This window comes from Tenrec ecaudatus, chromosome 8 (genome assembly GCF_050624435.1).
Source record: "Tenrec ecaudatus isolate mTenEca1 chromosome 8, mTenEca1.hap1, whole genome shotgun sequence".
NCBI classification, from domain to species: Eukaryota; Metazoa; Chordata; class Mammalia; order Afrosoricida; family Tenrecidae; genus Tenrec; species Tenrec ecaudatus.
The window spans coordinates 142886870-142909374 of record NC_134537.1 but is presented as its reverse complement, the minus strand read 5'-3'; the positions used below and the strand labels follow the sequence as shown (position 1 = coordinate 142909374).

The window sequence follows — 22505 nt, the reverse complement described above, 5'->3', positions numbered from 1 at the left end:
ACGTCAGATACGCTTTGGAGAGGCCCATGCAATAAAGAATGGAATCCTGCTGGCAATCATACAAATTCACCCCCCACCCCGTTCAAGCATTTGCACTGAGACAGCAGCACCAACTGACAGGCTGACTGTAGCTTCCTGAGGGACCTTGAGCTAGAGGCACCTTGCTAACCCTGCCTCCCAGGATCCTGACCCTCAGAAACTGTAGGTTGCTGTTTTCAGCTCCTAAACTTTGAGATACATTGTTATGCAACAAAAGGTGGCTAAGACAGGTGTTCCATAGGCACTAGGAACTAGCTCTGTTCACATAAACCACCAGGTACCACAGATCTTTCCTTTCCTAGATCATGAAGAAAAATGTACAGATTAGCAATAGGTCACTGTTTGAGAAGCATTCCTGTAGGATCTCAAGAGTAGACGAAGTCATCTATGTCTGGTCTGTGTCTCAGTGGCATTATAAAATCCAAGAACAACTTTAAACTTCCCCGGCCTCCCCACCTTCCCATTTTACATACATGGCAAAATATGACAAATATTTTCTAGTAAAGAGAAAGCTGTTGCTATTCTGGCTGAAGATGGGAAATAAAATGCATAATCCTATCACCAGTCAAAATAGGGGTGCTAAGTCCCGCTAAACATTTGATGTCGGTATTTTCGCACATTCAGGGGTCAGTGCCTCAACTATCTGACTTGAAATAAAGGCCTCCTTCCTAGTCAGAGAGCTCAGGACTCACGTTCAATGCATCTTCAGTTCAACACTTCAACACTCACAACTGCTATCCTCAGCATGGCGCACTCGAGCAAAAGGCTAGTCACTGACAGAACCTAAAGAGGGTTTCCAGAAGCTGAAACTGAACACTGCCCAAGATAAAAGCCTGACTGTAAGAATGCTTGGCAATAGGAAGGCGAGGGGAAAGCTTTCAACGGCATTACCTGGAAAAAGTCTCAAGCAGCAAATATAGAAACTAGTTTCCATTATTCTGTTTCCTGGAGTTTCAGTCTGGCTAATACCCACTTTTAATGTGAAATGTTGTTAAAACTGAAGAAAAATTAAAAAAAAGAATTTTCTTTTTCTCACTTTCCTCCTAGCAGCTCAGATCCCTTCTCCTTCTGCACGTTATTATCTGACTGTTTGTGCGTGGTACTGTGCCGGCCTGGAGCCTTGCCAGAGCCAGCCTTGCCCTCGTGGCACTTGCCCCAGACTTAGTCAGGAGAGAGAATAAGAACAATTATGATCCAGGCTACCCTCCCACCCCAAAAAAGAACCCTCCCAAACTACAAGGGGCTACTAGAGAAAGATTTCCGTAAGTAAGCCACATGCTCATTGTTACCTGAAGAATACACAGAAGTTAGCATTGGGGAGGAAGGGAAGGCACGTGTAAAGACTCAGAACTAAAAGGCAGATGGATAGGTGTGCATAAAACTGTGACTCTGTATTTCATCGTCTTTTGGTGTTTTCTGCACCATTCAAAATTTTGCCCGTAGAATCCTTTAATGTTACAACTTCTCTGGTGACAGATTTTGTCCCCCAAATGTAAATCTTCTCCACCGTAATAGTTGCTAGATAAACCTACGATATTCTGAGTTTGTGTTTTATTTCTTTTTTTTAAAGGGAGGGGGCCAGGGATATATATGAGGTTATACGAAAAAGCGTTGCTATGAGGGTCCCAGTTCATAAATGTACTGATTTGTTCCACCTAAACGTGATCCAACGTGTCTCTGCGCTCAGTGAGTGGCTGCAGACAACTTCCCTCAGAAATACACTTGCCATTGTCCTGTTAGGGTGCCTTACAAATAAAAAGATACCTTTTATACCACAGGGTGAAAAATATGTACAAAGTTACAATCAAAATAACAAAAAACAAAATCTCAAGTGGACATCTTCCTAAATCATTGAGGCTCTAAAACAGCAACATGTGAATGGCATCCATGTAAAACAACAGCTTTTAGGCAGGTCAGGCCTTTTAGGGCAGGTTGGGAAGAGGCAAGAGGAGCCAGGAGAGAGGAGACGGCATCCAATGACGGAAACCCAGAAGCGAAGGGCTGACGGCCACCGACTTGGCACGGTGCTACAGCTACTCAAGTTGGAAACTCACATAATTGGGTATTTTCAATATTAAGCAAATATCTTGGCCTCAGCAAGCTTTCCAATAAATGGTTGCTAAAATCTTTGCTAGAAAATGAGCTATACAAACTAAAGATAAGGCAAAGGGGAAAGTATTAGAGCTTAAATTGTGAACACCCGATTTGTAGGGGTGTTGGAGGGGGCTTGGAGACCCAAACCCATTTGTACAGCATCTAGTCAGATGCAGCTACTGGCAGATAGATCCCCTCTAGCCACGGCAAGCGTCTCCAGCAGCTTTACTACATTAGACAGAGAGCGCTGCAAACTTGATTGTGCTGAGTGGAACTTGATACCTGGTCAGTTGACCTCCCTTCTTGACCCAACCTGAATTTGTTCTAGGCTCAAGTATATCTTGCTTGTTCCAAGACAAAAATTTCTTCCTTGGCTTTTTACATATTGATGGTGGTCTTTTCTTTCATACCCATTATTTGTATTTTATCTTTATGTTATGATTGCTTTATCCTTACCACTTTGTTTTAATTTTAATTTTTTCCATTGGGTTTTCCAGTCTGGGCAGCACCGAAAAAAGAAGGATGCCAGAGATAACTAATGCAAAGGTGTACTGGGGATGTGGGCGTGGGAGATGGGGAGAGTGAAGGGACTTGGGGAGCAAACAATGAACACATGAGGGGCGAGGGCACAAGAACTGACTGTGATTATACAACTCATTTAAAAGCAATTTAACCACCAAAGTGTATGATATAAGAATACTATATCAAGAAAATCATGGGGAAGAGAAGAAACAAGAAACCAAACTTGACCAATGGCTATCATGGGTGAAAGGGAATGAGCTGCTGCATAGCGGCCATTGAGTTTATGTCAACAGTGGTAGAGCACTTTGTTAAAGGACATCAATAATGGTTGTACAACATGAAGAGTAAAATAACTGCCACTGAACTATACAAGTAGAAGTTGTAAAATTGGAGAGTGTTCTGTTGTGTATATTTTTACTATAATTAGGGAAAAATTATATGAATAACAATGACTACAAGGAAGAAAATGTTCTAGAACTGAATATGGAGACAACTGTACAACTCTTGATGAGTGAATTATTGAATTTCATGGCATATGAAGTGCTAATAAAACCTGTTAAAAAACAAATTTTAAAAAGTGAGCTATATCTCTATCAAACCTTTTCCTGGCTTGAATTAAGAAGTACAATCTCTCTAGTTATGGCACCTCCCCTTGCCCTCTCCTCGCCATGCCTGGTAAGCAACAAACAGTATTTCTGTGGGGAAACCTAATCCTGACTTTTTATAACAAGGCTCTCTTACAATAGTTGATTGGCTTATTTCACGGAGCATATGTCCTCCAAATTCATCCATATTATGATATCTTTTCCTGATTCATCATAATTCTTTGTTGCTTCATAGGATTCCATGTATGTGCATTATAATGATCATATTCCCTGTATTTTTTGGGTAAATTCATTTGCTCACAATGAAGTTCACTCATTTTAACAGAAAATACAGGGAGCACCCTTAAACTTTTCTATATTGACCTCAATGCACAAACACTCCATTAGTCATCTTCATTTCATAAGAAATGTGCTTGTAAATAAATTGCCAGTGGCTTGTTACGCATACAGAAAAAAACGAACTTATCCGCAATTCGAGGTGGATAAAACATTCAAAACTCTTACCCACTGACAAAAAAAAAAGTCAAGAAAGGGAGAAAGATCATTTATGTGATTCCTAATTTTAAGGTATACTAAAATAAAACTGCCAGATTAGAAACACAACATGTAGTGTAATTTCTTTTCTACGATTGTTTGAAATGTCCCTATTCTGTCCCACAAATTTGCTGCACTGATACCGAAAATCCTGCCGTTTTTAATCCCTGGAGTGCATCAGAATCACCTGGAAGTTTTTCCACAACTACTTTTCAGGTACTCTCATTTGGTAGCCTACACCCAGGCCCAGGAGTTTAATTTTGTTTGCTAGGTGTTGCAGGTGATTCCAGTATACAGCAAAGGCCAAGACCAATCCTCTTATACAGTGGGAAACTGTATTTGAAACAGGTCCCAATGCTACTTACACTAATTCCTACTTCAGCAGTTCCCAGACTGTAGTTCTAATAAAAGTAGTCTTATGAAATGCTCTTCACAAAAAAACTCATGGCTAGGTGAATTCACTGCTCTAAGTCCCACTGAACTTCATTTTTATCAAATATTTCAGTCATTTTTACCTAACTTTACCTAATTTTTACCAACCTATAGTCTTTAAAAATTTTTTTTATTGTGAATTGGGCAAAGGTTTACAGAATAAATCCGTTTTCCACTCAACAATACATACACACCTTGTTTTATATTCTTGATTGCAAGCCTCACAATGTCACATCACACATTCTACTTCTACCTTGTGTTTCTCTTTCCCATTCTGCCTTCTTTCCTTTGCCCTTGAGGATATGTATCCTTTTTGATCTTCAATGGTCCATCCTTCTATGGTGTGCTTATTTCCCTATTGTTCTTGTTCACCTGATAGAACCGTCCGCTATTGAGCTGAAAACTGAGCCAAGAAGGTAAGTTCGGTTCCTGAAGGTGAGTTCAGGCCTGAAGTGTGACTAAGGATAATAGTCTCCAGGCTCTACTAGTCTCTTTCCAACCCGTAAGCCATGTCTTTTATGACTTTGCATTTCCACCCACAAACTCTTAGAAACATTATTACAACAGGGTAGTATGATGTGACATTTCCCACACAAACTTTTTTAAGTCCCCTGGTCCTATTAAGGCAATACTGTGAACTGAAGTTTTCAACAGAAAATATTAATCAAAGACATTTCTATGGGCAAACTACTATATAGAAAAGATGTGTAAGTTTCTCACCAACAAAATAAAGGCCCCTAAATGCCTGAGACTGAGTGAAGACAACATGAGTTTTAATTGCATAATTATAGGAGAAATGCCACTTTCAGAAGCCTGACTATAATCTTGGCCTCAGGTTTCCCTCATTCTACTCTCATCTCCTTTCATATTTAATTATATATAAATATATTCAAGCAAGTAATACTCATTTTTTGAGAATATCTTATTAATAGCTTTGGAAGTTCCTTGAGGGTGAGAGTCAAGTCTTTCTGGGCTTTCTTTCATCCTTCTGCAATAGTTGGCTGACAACTGCCATTTCTAGAGTGCTGTACTTAAGTCAGATCTCCTAGGCAGAAAGCCCAAGCACTGCAGGTGTGGAAGGTCTTTGGCCAGCACGGTTGAAGAGGACCAGTGTATGAAGAGGCATTTCCCCACCGCCAGGTACTTGTCTTCAAACTGCCATCACGTTAAGTCGGCTTGGCTTCAACTCACAGCACCCCGTGTATGTGAGAGTAGAACTCTACGGGGTTTTCAAAGGCTGTTTCAGTTCATAAGTCGATCGCCATGCTTTCCTCCCAGGTGCTTGACCCTCTACCATTTCAGTTTGCAGCCAAGCCCATTAACCATTTATACCACCCAAGGGCCCACACTAAGAAGTCTGTTTTGACAGGTTAAATTATGCATATGGGGGTGGGAGGGTCACTTTTAAGAATTTTAGTTTGAGAACGATAATGGCAATAAATGTACAAGTGTGCTTGACACAATGGATGTATGTATGGATTGTGATAAGAATTGTACGAGCCCCAATAAAATGATTAAAAAAAGAATTTTAGAAATAAGCCTTTGTTTACTTTTTAAAAATCATTTAACATCACCAGATAGCTAGGAAATTCTCTCCATGAGATGTAGGGTAGGTATAAAAGCTTACCACAATGGAATCATTTAAACAGGAAGAAATCCATACCATTAATTCTAACAAACAGTACTAAAAGAAACCACACACGTTCACCCTATTTAATATGCTCCTTAGAAAAAAAAGCAACAACAGAAAAAAACCTGCAAAGGGGAGGGTGGAGCCAACTTGCTTAACTACGTAGGTAATGAGGCTGAGAAGAACACTGCATTTTACTATAGGTCTTTTCATGAAGGGGACCATTTGGGGTGGGTGAAACATCTTAAAAATTATTTGGGGGTGGAAGACAAGTCCCTGAAGGACTAGCGTGAGGGCACACCCTGTTTCACAGGACAAAGGGAAAGGTGTCTCCGGCTGACGGGCATGCTGCTGCAACGGAAAAGCGGACAAAAGCAGTACGCTACAGACAGAGAAAGGCACAGCACTGCAGGGTCCGCAAGACCTTCCATTTTCAGCAAAACTGCTACACTCACACAAGACTGAAGCCTGTGGATTGAGGTGTGGAAATCATTGAAAAGAGAACTTTGTGTCTGAGTTGCAAGGGCTAACTGAAAGAGGTCATGAATTGGGAAAATGTTTGAGGCAAGCTTACTTTTACATAGGGCAGGGAAAGAGAGGGTCCTTTTAATTGAGTTACATGCATGTAATAAGTTGTCCACCCAACGAGATGAAAATAAAATCAAATGTCTTTCTGAGCATTTCAAGGAGTCGCTGGGTAGAGCTCAATCACGAGCTGGAAGGTTGGCAGTTTGAACCCACCAACAGTTGCTCAGAAAGAAGGCAGGCTTGAGAAACTGCTTCCATAAGGCACAGCAGCCTTGAAACCATGGTGCCGTTCCACCTGCAGCACAACATGAGGGCCATACATACCAAAATCAACTCCAGGGCAAACCCACACCTAAGCACTCCATCAGCATCCTCTTTCCATCTGCACAAAAATCTTATCAAGGAGATACTGTTATTTCCTCGTTTTTCAGTCAAATTCACTAAAATTCAGAGATTAAACACCTTGCTGGGTACAACCTAGCAAATACCAGAACTGGACTTAACACGGGTCTTTCTGACCCCAAAAGCATGGTCTCCCAACAATTAACTACACATACTAGTGGGTTTAAATAAAAATCCATTATAAGCCTCACCTGAAATATTCAAACTCCACTTACTTTGAAGCTTGCTAGCATCTTTTTAAGAAAAGCAGACCCAGAAATAGTTCTATAATTCTTTATGCACAATTCTAAAACAAAAAGCTCTAAAAACTAAAAATGTTCATGCTTTGTGTCAAAACTCAGCTGACAAAATAATAGAACAAGACCTAAACAGATGTGCAGGTGTACTGTTCCTACCAAGTTGTCTTCAACGCATAGCAATCCCCCGTACAACAGAACAAAACACTGCGTGGTCCTATGCCATCCTAACCATTGCTGTTTGAGCCCACTGGTGCAGCCACGGTGTCGGTCCATCTTTAACCTTTAAGGGTCTCTTCTTCATGGGCCCTGGGCTTTACCAAGCACAATGTCCTTCTACAGGCAATGGTTCTTCCTGAGAAGGTAGCCAAAGTAAACAAGCAAACAAAGGTCTCACCATCCTCACGTCTAAAGGGCATTCTGGATGTACTTCCTTCAAGACGCATTTACTTGTTCTTCTGGCAGTCTTTTGTCAATATTCTTTGACAAGACCACATTCAAATGTATGATTCTCCTTTGATCTTCCCTTTGTTTGTGTATGTGCTCCAAGTAAACTTTAGAATGTTTATAAAAATAGGCGGTGGACTGGAATTTGCCAGTGCTTGATGTAGAACAGTTTTGTCCAGTAGAACTTTTCCAGAATTATTTCATTATATTTGAATTTTATTTTATTATTATTGAGAATATACACAGGAAAACACACAATTCAACACTGCACGGCACTGCTTATATTTTCTGATTCTCACTGTCCTATTCTAAGTCGTTCCTCTGTCATTCACATAGTCATTGCCCCTAAATTTTGAATGGTTGTCAGTTTTAGCCCCATAGAAAGCTCACTCTCTGTCATGAGTAGATGCCGATTCAGCGTGACCCTATAGAATTGCCCCTGTGAGTTTCCAGGGCTGTTAATTCTTTACAGGGGTGGAATGCCCGTCTCTTTCCCACAGAGCAGCTGACCTTACAGATGGCTGCCCAACGTGTAACCACTGCCCCACCAGAGCTCCTCAATGCCATGGAGACTCATCTTCAAAGAACACGAGCTAACCTGCTGCTTGGTTTTAAGAAGATCCCAAGAGCTATTTTTCGTTTAAGGTTTAGAGATTAGCTCAGGGTACTGCTCCAGATCCTTCGGTGGCATTACATAATATATAGAGAAAGCAACTTTCAAGATCTATAAGAACAAAACAAAAAACAACCATGCTGGAGTCTGAAATTTATCTTTCCCCAAGGCTTTTGGATAAGAATTATGAACCTGTAGTCCAGGTATTTCTAAACAATTTCCATGAATACACAGATAAAAAAATGTCCTCATATTTTCAGGATAGCATTGGACTTTACTTTTCCTGTATGCTAATAAAGTAAGGTCAGTAAAGGAGACCTTGTGGCACAGGGGTTCTGTGCTCAACTGCTAATGCAAGGCTAGCAGTTGAAATCCACCAGCTGTGTGACAGGAGATACTGTGTGACAACAGTCTGTTTCTGTAAAGATCACAGCCTTGGAAACCCGACGGATCAAGTCTACTCCATCCTACAGAGGCCCACTATCAGCTGGAATCAACTTCACAGTAAAGGGCGGGAACCAAAAACCAAACTCACTGCCTTCGAGTGGATGGCAACTCATAGCGACCCTCTAGGACAGGGTAGAAGTGCTCCTGTGAGTTCCAGAGACTGTAACTCTTTCTAACTCTTTACGGGAGTAGAAAGCCCCAACTTTCTCCTGAGCAACAGTCAGTGCTTTTGAACTGCAGACCTTGCGGATCATAGCCCAACTCGTAACCTCGAAACCACCAGCGCTCTGGCCCTTATTTGTCTTATTTCACCATAAACTCACTCACCAAACTCACCACCATAGAACCGATTCTCACCCATAGCACCTCTAGCAGACGAGAACTGCCCTTGTAGGCTTCTGGTGAAAATTCACATAGAACAAGCACGGGCCTGATTGGAGACATAGATACAGGTGGCTGCACAAAATTATTTGAAGAAGTTGTTAAACATATAGACTGCCAGGCTCTATCCTAACAAATTATGATTCTGAAGGCTTGGGACTGGTACACTCCGATAATATCATAGATAATTTTTAAAGATCCTGAATTATTTTTGACGAAGTCCTGATGGTTCAGTGGGTTAAACAATAGGCTGTTAACCTAAGGTTGGAGCTTGGGCCACGTGGCAGTCTGCTTTGGCAAAGGCTTACAGCCTTGGGAACATGTGGAGTCAGTCTATTCGGACAGCAGTGGGTTGGTTGGCTGGGTGGTTTGGGATGTGCAGCCAGGTTTGGCAGCCACGGCTCTAGGCCGTAGGATCTAGTTCCACTCTATGCTCCTTATCCTCATCCAATTTTTGCCCTGAGTGGGTGGCGGGGTGAATAACAAGAATGCTTCCAAGTAGAGAATCTGCCCATCCTACTATTCGTCATACCAGTTATCCCTCCAACAGTTTATGCTGGATCAGCTGGCCAACTAGAAAGCCAAGGCTATTAACAGTGGAACAATGGAAATTAGAGAGCTGACAGGCAAGAAAAACTTGTTGAAGCAAAACTCCTGTAATAAAAGGTGTGGTTTTCAAGGTTCATTTTCCTTCAACCTGAAGTCTTCAAGATGATGCCTAAATTCAGCCTTGGCATCTGAGAAGACTAGCATTTGGGTCTTTACCTAATCATAATTTTCAAATATGTGTATATTCTCCATATTCAGCTTCTGTGGAGCATCTATGATTCTGGCCTTTATCTTTCATCTTTAGAGAGATTACAAGAGCTACTAGTATTAAATCAAATCACACAGTGACCTATTACTTAAAAAAAAGATAATTCATAGTTTTGTGTCACAAACTATGAGGGGGCTTTGAAAAGTTCATGGGAAAATGGAATGAAGATATCATATTCTCTAACTCTATTAAAATGATTCTAGTAACTTACCCTTTTTGGAAAAAGTTTCCCTGTTCCCCTTAATTTACTGTTTAAGACATTAAGAATAAATGTGGCTAATATCTTCAAAAATACATAAAACTTTCACGTTAATAAGCACTCGAAGCCCCTTATTAAAGGCATTCTGTTTCCAAAGCAAGACTAAATGCTGTGAAATGGGGGATATAAAAGTGAGATATGAGTAACCCTTTTTCCCTGGGGTTAATCACTAAATCCTAAGCCCTACAAGTGAAAAGGAATTTCTCACATCTGGTAAGTGTTCTAAAATTACACAATGCAGGAGGTCCCCTCCTTGTTAGGCCTACAATTACGAAAAAGAATTGTTTTTAAACTACTACGTATTTCTCATTACACGCATTCAACACTATTCTGGTAAGAGAAGCTTAACTCTTTCGTAATTTGCTCTCTATTCTGTGCAACCTCCCCAAGCAAACGCTCCATTCTTCTAGAGCCAGGTTTCTAGAACCTACTGTGAGCGCACAGCACAGGTTCTCAAAATGTAGTACCCAGGGGTAGGTAGCACCATCGTCCCAGGCTACCACCTGAGAACTTTGTAGAAATGCAAATTCGCACTTGAAACCTGTAGAATAAGAACCTCTGGGTGGAGCCCAGACATCTGTGTTGCAACAAGCCCTCCAGGTGATTCTGAGGCATACAGCACACAGAAACACACGCATGCATGCTTCCTTCAATAGGGCCAATGCCAACGGCACTGTATATCCCGTCTTGATTTGAAATGAAGACATCTATTTAAAAGACACAATCTCCTTATAACAGCTTCCTTCGATCCAACGCATTTTGAGTCCAATGGTAAGAAAACAAGCCACAGAGACTTGGGCTGAAAACTAAACAGAGGGCATCAGTCTCCAGCCAGACTTATCTTCTGCAATACCGTTTATGTCTCAGATGCCAACCAAATCTGAATATGCCACACCAACCAGGTTTGACTATACCACACTTGATAAGTAAAGTGGAAACATTTGCTATGTTTTAGAATTACGCTCAACCTTTTACACTTTCAAATTTATAGAATTAACCAGAGTTTTCATTCTTCAAAGGCTGCTAGCCGCGCAGTTTTATGTGCTACTTCTTTGTTTTAATATGAACAAAGCAGGGCCGTAGTAGGCACATTTTGTACATTCTGCATGGCTGCATAACTAACAGTCACACCTGTTTAATATTAGAATTAAGTTCCCACAAATCCTCTCATGAAGAGTAAAATAAAAAGACACTAAGAACACCACAAACAAAACAAGATCTCAGTAGATAATCCCATTCTGTTCTGCTCCTGTTGACAATGAATCACAGACAGATTTCTACGATGTAAACACATGAAGGAACTTCAAAATATTTGTGGAAAAAGTCAATCATTTTTTCCATGATGATATTTTCCCCTCACATAATTTCAAATAAAAAGAGCTAATAAAATCAAGCAATATAATTAAATTTAAACAGAACCCCTTTGATCAAATATGGTCCAGTCCAGAAATACAAAGATGGTTTAAATTAAGAAATACAAAAATGTATTTTAATATTTTAACAGGTAAAAGAGGAAAAAAGACAAAGCCATCTCAATAGTTGCCAGATGTTTAATAAAGTTCTATGTTCAATTTTGATAGACTCATTTTTAAAAGGAATAGAATCAAGTTTCTTTAATGCAATCCCTATATTTACCTAAGCATCTCCCTGCCCCAAACCTTTAATGTATTCCCATTAAAGACAGGAAAAAAACCCAGGAATGTACACCATTCATAACCACTATTTTTACCTTGTTAAGTGAGACCATCCAATGCAAGTATTCAAGAAAACCAGGTCAAAAGCATAAATACTGGAAGAGGAAAGATTACCTCTATTTGAAGATATGATTTTGATTTTTCAACAAACTAAGAATCAACTGAAAAGTACTAGAAAACCAAAGTCACCACCCTCTCGAGTCACTTCTGACTCATACGGAGGTCACAGGGCAGACAGAACTGCCCCTATGGGTTTTCCAGTGTAATTTTTTACAGGAGTAGAAAGTCATTGTCTCCAGTAGATTCACTGGTGGCTTTGAACTGCTGACCTTGGGGCTAGCAGCTCACCACATAACCACTACACTACCAGGACTCCTTTGATAAGAATACCCCAAAACAAACCAAACTCATTGCCAGGGAGTCAATTACGACTCATAGTTACCCTATAAGGACAGTATAACTGCCCCTGTGAGTTTCCAAAACTCTAACACTCTATAGGAGTAGAAAGCCTCCTCTTTCTCCCTCGGAGCGCCTGGTGGTTTCAAACTGCTGACCTTGCAGTTAGCAACCCAACACTAACCATTATGATACTAGGGCTCCTTTTAATATGAATAAGGCCAGTTAAATAATAAACATTAACAAAAATAAATAAACTTGTGTATAAACCAAGAACAGCCTTTTAGAAAATGTATGTTTTTAAACCCAATTTATAATACTACAGAAATATCCAAAATTCTTGGGAATCAATGTGGCCACAATGAGTGTTTGAACTATGGAGTGTTACATCTGTAAGAGCCCCCAATACAATGTTTAATTAGAAAAATGAATTGTCTAATAAAAACACACACACACAATAGGATATTCACCTCATTCTCACGTGGCACCTTGGAAACATTATGCTGAGTGGAGTAAGTCAGTTACTAGGAATAAATATTATATGCTCCCACTTATATATCTAGAATAAGCCAATGCACTGAGACAAAAGTGTGTACTAAGGGCTACAGAAGGAGAGAATGGAAGTCAACACACAGTAAGAGGAAACTTGTTTCTGTTAAAAGTTGCATATCAAATAGTGAAGAAAGAAAAGATCATTTACAAAGAATGTTGGGACAACTACTCAGTCTTTCAAAAGAGGGAGGGGGAGAGAAAAATGGCCTTTGTACTGTCACACAAAAATAAATTACATATTACAGTTTAAAATGCTACTCCTAGGGGATTCATTTCATGAAAATAAGCAGCATACCCAAGATGCATCTTTTTCTATATTTAAAAAATGCACATATATGTATGCAATGTAAATATGCACCACATGCATTAAATATATCCATCCAACTGTTAACCATTATCTCAATATGGTGATCTATAGAGTGCTTAGCAGTTTCGTTGGGGTTTTTTTACTTTATGCATATGTTGTCCAATTTTACAACAGTAAAACGCTGCATTCTCTAATAGAAAATCTAAAAGCTATGGATGAAATGGCAACTCAAATTAAGCTGGACACACGCCTTTGGTTTATCTTATATTTGTATAGTGCTTTAGGGTTCACAAAGCATTTTTACAAAAATCATTTCATTCTTACAATAGTCCTCTGTAGTCTCATTTTATAAAAATGGAAAAGAAGGCAACAGGCTGGGCAGCCATGCCCACAGGCATACAAACAGAAAGTGGGCAACGAAAAATTTCAGACCTAGATCTTCTGACTTCACATGCAGTGTGCAATCAAAAACATGACCCTCCCGATTGCCTAATTTGTAACCCTACCTCAGGAATTAAGCAGAGGTGGAATCTGACAGCTTCATTAAACACAATTGCAGTGTAAAGGCTCTGTGCCTAATACTCATATAATCAGATCTTACTGAAGCAAGAGCATTGGCAAACAACCCCTGAACCTTAAATCAGAGAGGGTGTGGATTTTATGTTGTAAATGCAGTACCTAAAATTAGCAAAATACAAATGTAATTTGACTTACAATAAATGTATCATAAACGTGACATTCTCTCAAACCAGGGGAGGTCTCACTTTTAAGAGATCCTTTGATCCTGTGACCAACACTGGTTCTGGATTACTTTGCAGAGTGTCTCCAGTCATCTTTGGCATTTCAAAATGTAAATTAACCACACTTTGCAAGGGAGATAAAGATGACAATTTTAAGTTTGAGATATACTGGCCAAGGTGAAAGCAATTTGGCTAAAATGATTCTTTCCTCCTTTCAAATGACGCTCCTGCTTTCTGATAAAATTACACAGGAGAAATATATACAGTATAATCAATTTGATTTTATATATAGATCCCCCAGTTCCAAAGAAGTTTCGGTATAATACAGGGACAAACCCCCCATGGAAAGTGGTTTGGGACATAACTACCCCTTTTGGAGATCCACAGTTTACAAGGGGCATTAATATAATAAAGGCCCTGAGAAATTCCGTATCATAAAAACTTTTTTTGAATCTAAAAGTTTTTGTTTTTTGGGGGGGCACAAAATACGTCTACTATGGCAGAACTATCCACATCTTGTGTGCAGGGAAACTACCTGAATACATGTGATTATTAACTGAGTACCCACAATGTACATGGAAAAATGTGGATAATTCTGAAGTCCTCCTGACCACAAAAATAATTCTTTAACAAGTTTCCACTTTCAGTCTAGAAAGCTGTTCACCCACAAAATCCAACTTAAATGTCACCTCATCTGAAAATCTCAACCCCAGTGCTCCAGGTATTATTGATTACTCCTTTCTCCTGGCTCAGCTACATTTTATTTATATTTCTACTACCTCATTTATCACATCATAAATCACTGTGCATCCTGTGGGTCTCCCCTGCTAGCCTGTGAGCTCCCTGAGAAAAAATTTGATTATATTTTCAGTACTTTGAACAGTATGGGACAGATAGGAGCTTCATACATGGTGCGTGAATGATTTCACTATGGGGCAATAGTTGCCAGAATTCAATATTTGAATTTCTAAAATCTAATACTGATAACCCACTAGCACAATAGAGACTGTTAAGCTCTCTTCTAAAACTCTCATCCATGATTGCCTGCTACTCTCACGTTAAAACTACTCAATTTTGATGTGATCAATCCATTCATAGGTTTCCTTAGGAAATTATTGTTTGTTTGTTGCTTTTGTTTGCTACTTTGGAATGCAGGCTCAGGACTTTGTTCACCTGGGAGCACTCCTACTCGTCCTTTCAGAATCAACTAAAACATACCCTTTTGGTGAAATCAGTGTATTCTTCCAGCATTTTGGAGGAGTCAGAATTTCTAGTCACATGTGTACCAGGCACTGGACTAAGTGCCAAGGGCAGAAAGATGAAGATGTGGATCCTGCTCATGGTCTAGTAAAGGAAATAATCACATGAACAAGCAGTACAATAAGTGCAACACCAATGGGAGACTGATCAAATACTGACAGATGTCAATTACTGTATTAAACATTCTGTACAACCATGCTAAACTGTATCACACAGTCTATAAAACTCTTAAGAATTGCTACAACCTCAGCTGTCTTAAGAAACTGTCTCAAAAAAGAAAGAAACTGTCTCCAAGTGACTGCTTCCTCTACTGCTCCAGTCTGTACAACAGAGAATACATGAAGCCAACCTAGTGCCATGGCCACAAGCAACTAACCCTGGGCGAAGGGCTCCAGCTGAGGACAACCTACAGGCTTACCATGAGATCAAGCATCTAGTACAGCGGTTCTCAACCTGTGGGTCGCGACCCCTCTAGGGGCCAAACAACCCTTTCACAGGTGTCACCCGGATTCATTACAGTAGCAAAATGACAGTTATGAAGTAGCAACGAAAACAATTTTACGGTTGGGGGGTCACCACAACATGAGGAACTGTATTAAAGGGTCACAGAATTAGGAAGGTTGAGACCCACTGATCTGGAACATGGCTTGGCTCAAAATTCTTCCCAAAGGTCTTTCAGTTTTCAAGGTGACAAATCAATCTAAAAGGATCTTCTCTCTCGGGAAATATTCCAATCTGGGTATCACCACAAGCTCCAGGCAGCTGTCTTTCTCCCCGAGTCAAAGACAAGACCCTACACTGTTCTTAGGTCCTGACGAGTGACTCCAACCCAGAACAACCCGTGTACAGCAGAATGAAACACTGCCAGTCATGTGCCATCCTCACAAGTTCTGTTTGAGCCCACTGCTGCAGTCCCTGTGCCAAGTCATCTTACTGAGGGCCTTCCCTGTTCTCTCCAACCCTCTACTTTGCCCAACATGCTGCTTTTTCTAGGAACTGTCTCTCCTGAGGAGTCCTGTGGGGCAGTGGTTATGTGATGGGCTGGTCACCACAGGTCAGCAGTTCAAAACCACCAGCCGTTCTGTGGGGAGCAAAAAAATGACACTTTCTACTCCCGCAAAGAATGACAGCCTTGGAAACTCAGAGGCAATTCTACCCTGTCGTATAAGGTCACTATGAATTGGAAAATCAACTTGATTGCAGTACATTTGATGGCCTTTTTAAAATCTCTCCTGATAACACGCTCAAAGTGTGTGAGACATATAGGATCTTAATCTCTACCTTATTCGCTGAAGTCTAGAACAGAAATTGATTAATAAAAATTAGCTGAACGAATGAAAGGTGGATGAATGATCTTACAGGCTGCAGAAACATTTTACAGAGGTTTGGGGGAAGAGTTACCATAAAATGGGCTCCTGGGATCATTTACAAGTAATTATTTATAATGAGAAATCCCTGGGTGTTGCAAATCAGTAACATATTTGGCTGCTCACCAAAAGACTGAGGGCAGTTCCAGTCCACCCAAACAGGAAGAAAGGTCTGGCGATAGACTTCTGGAAACTCAATCATGGAAAAGCCTATGGAGCACAACACACGGATGGATCACCATGACTCAGAGTCAACAGCAAGTGGTTTCATTTGCAGCAAAATAACAGCTGACAAAACACTGATTTGGATGGGGCTGGTGACAGACTTCAAGACTGTGGAGGCATAGGGGCCCTCAGGTGCTGCCAGGTAAGCGGACCAATAATGCCAAGGTCAGTGGTTCAAATGCCCTAGCTGCCCTAGGGATAAAGATGTGGCTACCTGTTCCCATAAAGATTTAAAGCCTCAGAAACGCTATAGAGGGTCACTGAGTTATAAAGGAGTTGATGGCAGTAGGTTTGGTTTTTATTTTAGTTTAGGTAGATAAAGAAGGAGCCCTGGAGGCACTGTCTGGTAAGCACAGGACTGCTAAAAACAAGGTTAACAGCTCAAAACTCACCAGCCACCGCTCTTTCTTCCAGTAATGATTTACAGCCCTTGAAAACTCTGTAGAGAGTTGCTATGAGTCAGAACTGACACACAAAATGGCACTTCAGGAAGTCTAGAGCAGTGAGTGGGAGAGAAGGCTAGAGGCTCAGTAGGGGCCAAGATACCCAGGGCCACAGTACTCCTCAGGCCCAGTACTCACCTATCACTTCTGAACCTGCATTTGACCTTTCCCATTTACTGTGAGCCCCACAAGGTGCCCCAATGACACAGCAAGTCAAGCACTAGGCAAGGTATCTCCGACGAAATCATAGCTACATTCCTCTGCATTTTCAAATAGGTAAATGAATGATCACGAAGCACAAATATACCTGAAAAGGATGTACACAGGTAACTTGGTTTTCAACCACAGTCTGTCCACCATCTTACAGTAGTGATCAACTCACAGATTTGCAATTTGCCCAGGACTTTTCCTTGGTGACTATTAAAAAAACTTCTACTGTAAATTCCTTTTAAGATCATCCTCTTGTTACTGTGTAGGCTCAAACATATGATCTACTAGAGATCTATTTTGAATCCATTCTATTAGTAATCTACTCTGTTTTACCATAGTAAAATACAAGGAAGCATATTGATATACATGTCACGGATAAGGCAAAGTTAGCAAAATCTTGGCCAAACAGAATGACAGGAAAAACAATTCCAATTTATGTACAGTCATGAAACTAAGCAGTTGAATTTACAAGGCTTCATGAACACATGCATTCTCACACACCCCCGCACGGAAAAAAAAGCTTATCCCAATATTTAATTTTCTCCTCCTCCCCTAATAAAACCCTAACTGCCCAATATTTAATTTAATATTCTCAAACCTCTAACATCTCAAGAAATGCTGAGTGGTGAGTTAGTTTTTCCCTATAAAATGTTCGGCATCATTGTTTGGCCACATTATATTTTGCACTCTTATCTAGAAACATATGGCTAGACCCAACACCAGGGAAAACCACACTGGTAATCCAAGTTGTCCGTGAAACCAGCAATTGTTTTTCAACAGATGTAAGATCATATTCTCCACAGGCTGGGTGCGATCAAACCACGTTGTGCTATATACAACATGTCCTATATGTTATGACAAACAGGGGGGGGGATAGGACCCTACTGCAAATTATCAGTCACCCCTGTTAAGCTGTTTACAAAATAATCCAATTCCATCTACTTCACAAAAAAGAAAACTGAAATCCCCTGCAGCCGGTAACCCTTCTGTGCGTATTTTCAGCAATTACCCCCAAAAGAACTGGACCCGGGCAGAGATTCTAGACAGGATACAATGCCCAAAATGCTATTTTCAGTAAGAGAACAGTCGGCGAGGAACAAAAGCGGTTGGAGTTCTCAGTCTCGCAAAGTTCCCTGTACCGATTCTATCTGTCTCTTGCTCATTCACCTTCCAGCTGCCTGGAAAAGGCGAGTGGAAAATATTAGTTTCCGAGCGCGATTTGGATGGAATTAGAAGGGTGCGAGGGTGAAGGGCTCCCTCTCGGAAAAGGCGGCAGAAGACGAGTGGCCCAGGTTCTCAATTCAAATTAAGTCCCGAGAATGAGGGCGGGAGGGAAGGGGCAAGTGAAGGGTGAGTGGGCAGCGCAGATGGGAGGTGGGGGGTTAACCCGCCGGGTGGGGGAGGGGCAAATGCGCAACTCCCCGGGCCGTTTCGGGGTGCGCCCGCCGGGATGCCGCACTGGTCAGCCGGCCGAGCTAGCATGCACCAGGACAGTGAGGGGTCTCGCACGCTGCGAAGGCGGCTGAGGGGTTCAGGGGATAGGGTGGGGGCGGCACGCCTGGGGGGGCGGAGGGGTACTAACTTAGTGCCCCCCCACGTACCCTCCCAGGGACAGAAGTGACACCTCAGCGGACGTCCCTTCCTTTCGAAGCCAAGACGGAGGACCGCACCGGCTCGCTCTCCCCACTGGAGGGAGTCCCGACAGGCGCACGCCGCCTCTCACAGTCCCGACCGCGGCGGAAAGCGAGGCTCAGGGCGCCCCCAGAGCCCGGACGGCGGCGCTCCACGCGGGTCCCTTCCACTGTAGCCCGGGCGCCCAAGCCTACCTGGGCTGACCAGAAACCCTTCGGTCAGACCGCACTCCGCCACGCCTTCGAGAGTCTCAGCCGTCGTGGCGGAGGACTCAGTCGCCAGGAGAGTCGGCCTTCAACACCAGGACAGGAGCCGCAGAGCCAGAGAAGCGCCGCTACCACGCTCCAGATTACCTCTTATTACACACTGGCTCCTCATCCCGCCCTCAACCCAAGCTATTGGTTATTGGGCACCGCCCCACACGTCTATTGGTCCAAATGGGATGCCACTCAGGCACCTAGAAGGGCGTATGTGGTGTTTATTGGTTTAAATGTGAAGTAGTTCCCACCCATCCCCTCAGAAATTCCAGCGTGTGATTGGCTATATCCACTGTCCGTTTTGCCGTCCTCATTCTTTTCCTTGGGGTGGAGGTGGAGTCTCTTTGCGGGATACACCGACTCTGATTGGCTGACAGGACCCTACACTCGTCCTGGATAGGCATTGGGCCAAGGATGCGTCTGGCCCCCCTTGTGGGGGAGGAGCCTAAAAGCGCAGCACCTCTAGGTTTGTTTACACAGGCTCTTGCTCTGCTTCTTTCTATTGGTTGAGCCTCCAGCCACTCCCAGCAGGTTGCGCCTCTCAGTCCAGCGGGGAGCGAGAATGGGGGCGGGGCTCAAGGGGATTTCCCCAACTGTCAATTATCTAGGGAGGAGCTTTGCGCTTGGCTGGCCCTCACCTAGTTTCCTCCCGGGAAATTGGGGCTTTGGGATCCTGGAAAGGGCGTCTCTTGGCGGGGATAGAGAGGAAGCAGGGAGGGGGCGGGGAGCGGGCAGAGAGAGGGACACGTCCACATTTCCAGAAACAACCTAACTTCTTGGATGCTTTCCCAAAAAGCAACATATTTTCCTCAGAATTTAGTGCATTGGTGATTCTGTGGTAGAATTCTTGCTTGCCAGGCGGGTTTGAATTCCCAGCCAATGCGTTTCATGGGCAGCAGCCACCCCCAATTTGTCGGTGGAGATTTTTGTGTTGTTATGCTGACCAGTCCCTGTGCTTTCAGCGCTCGGAAGAAAAGCCTGGCGATTCAATTCTGTGAAAGCAACCAGTGCAAACTCTATGCATCACAAGATGCAAACTGCCATGGGTCCTGGGAATGGCACATGTGAGGATATCGTTCCTTTGAGTTTGTGCATGCGTCCCAAGATTCCATGATGACTCACTCCCTAGAGTACTCCAAGTCCAAACTCACTGCCATGGAGTTGATTCGATTTACAGCAGCTTACAGCAGCCGTATAGGGTCAGATAGGACGGGCCCTGTAGGTTGGGGAGACTATATATTTTGGGGGGAGTACAAAAACCGCATCTGTCTCTGGCTGGTGGTTTTGAACTGCTGACCTTACGGTTAGCAACCCAATGTGTAGTCCCCTACGCCACCGGGGCTTTTCTATAGCAACTAGTAGTAACAATAATCCTTGCCTGTGTTCTCTCCTCGTTTAGCACAAGGTCTTTTGCCTTCTTTTACATTCCCGTCAGTGAGTCTGACCGAGGGTCTCGTTCCCCAGGTTCTTTAATCTCTTAAATCTTAATTTCTTCCCATATAACTTGGGGGCAATGACGAGATCTAGCTCCTAGAATAGTGCTTGGAAAACAACATGTGCTCGAAAAAAATCTATTCTTATTGTGCATAATGGCAGATAACAGGAGAGGGAGAGGATATGAGGGGATCTCAAGAAGTTCGTGGGGGAAAAAAACGGAGTTACAAGATAAGGAATTTTCCCACACGTTTATGGAAGCTCCCTCTTATATAGTCATAGAATGAGAGAAACCATCGCAGGTCAGTGTTCGGTGATAAACAATGAATGAAGAAATCGGAGAAGAAAGTCGGCAGTGCTGTTGAAGCAGTTAAAAGGGCTTCCGTGCAGGTGTGTGCAGGACAGCGGAGTCCTGGCCGACGTAGCCATAGTCTTTGAACTCCCACCAGATGGCCGTTTCTTGATGAGTCTGAGTAAAAGAAGGTGGGGGTAAAATACTAATAAGATTCAGCTCTGAGGACTTGTTAGCAAGATTCATTGTGATTGGCATCTGCTAGGTATAAAATGAACCCTCCAAAAAACAGGACCAGGGAGTCTTACTATCAGCAAGAGCCAGGAACAGAGTGCAGCCTCTGGGCCTGGAGATCTCATCACTGAATGCAGTGGACCTTAAGTGTTAGGCTAAGGACCTTTCATTCTAGCTTTTGGGAAGTGGGGATTTCTCTATAAAAGTCTGTTTCATAGATTTTTGTCTTTCCTCAGCTCCACACATGGCACAAAGTAGAATTTTAATGAATGACTGCGGAATGAGTTGAGTGAATGATAAAATTAAAGATCATGAAATAAAATTCAGGTTAAATGACTCCAGAAATTTATTCACAGAACAACTATTATTTTGCATCTGTCAGGATGACCTGCATTCTAATCTGGGCTGTGAGGGTCTGACTGCATATAAGGCGATGAATATGTGCCATGAGCTTACCCACTGTGGTAGTTACATAATCTGGTGTCAATTTGGGACTTGAGAGGATTAAGGGTGAAGGGGTGGAGTCTAATCTATCTATTGGATCACAGCCAATGAGGCCTCTGTGTGGGCATGACTTTCTCCTGAGAGACACTCTACTCATTCCTTTGGAGACTCTACTGACAAAGCTGACACCCTGTGAGCCATCCTTGAGGAGAAGCTGCATTGACCTTCCATGATGCAGCCAGAACTCTGGACCTGGAAAAGCCACCTGGAGACCCCTGCCAGCATTGAGATGCTTACAACACCACTGGATCTACAAGACTTCTCACCCACGGCCCTGTGATCTTCCTGCATTTGGTGTTTCATGAGTCTGAAGAGGACTTTAAAAGATGGTGTCAGACATATGGGCTAATATCAGATTTATGGACTTGGTCTGGACTGGGCTGGGATGTTTTCTCAGTATTCAACGGCTTTTATATAAAACTTCTTTCTTATACAAATATGCGTGTTTATGAATTTGTTTCTCTAGTCTACCGGATAACACCTTATGGTGCCAGGAGTGGGGTACTGGAGAAACAAATTAAAAAATGGAGAGTAGATGTTTGTTTGACCTCTCCCTCATGGTAATTTTTCTTCTTTGGCTAGCCAGAGGTCAGCTATGTCCATGCAGTTTACTGGGCTCTTTTCTAAAAAAGTAATGCTTGGAGGAATTGCTATTTCTGGAGATTGGTTAGTTTACAAAGTGTCTGAGGAAGGAGGCTTTGGGCGGAGGCTTGAATAATGTGAAGAAGTTAAGTTTGGGAACAGGTCAGGAAGCAGGCTACCACCCCTTTGTAAGACGCAGGGTCATTTAATACCACCTCATGTGCTTTGAAGCTGTATTCTTGGGTTTATGTCCATGTACAATTTTTCACTCTGGTTTAAAATTTTATCTGATTGAATCATCTGAGTGGTCCCCACAAGAAATGGTTTTCTATTTTAAGGGGGAAGGGACATGTTGCTGCAGAGTGACTGTCTGAAATATAAACCCCCACC

The 22505-nt window shown here is 42.2% G+C and overlaps 1 protein-coding gene across 1 annotated transcript in view; it reads right to left on the bottom strand.

Moving 5' to 3' along the window:
• PAIP2B (poly(A) binding protein interacting protein 2B) overlaps positions 1 to 19185 on the bottom strand; it is a 33817-nt gene extending 14632 nt beyond the window's left edge. Inside the window, exon 1 of the mRNA XM_075556995.1 lies at positions 19007 to 19185. The gene's annotated coding sequence lies outside the window, so the exon portion shown is untranslated. The remainder of the gene's footprint in view (positions 1 to 19006) is intronic.
• Positions 19186 to 22505: the final 3320 nt, after the last annotated feature.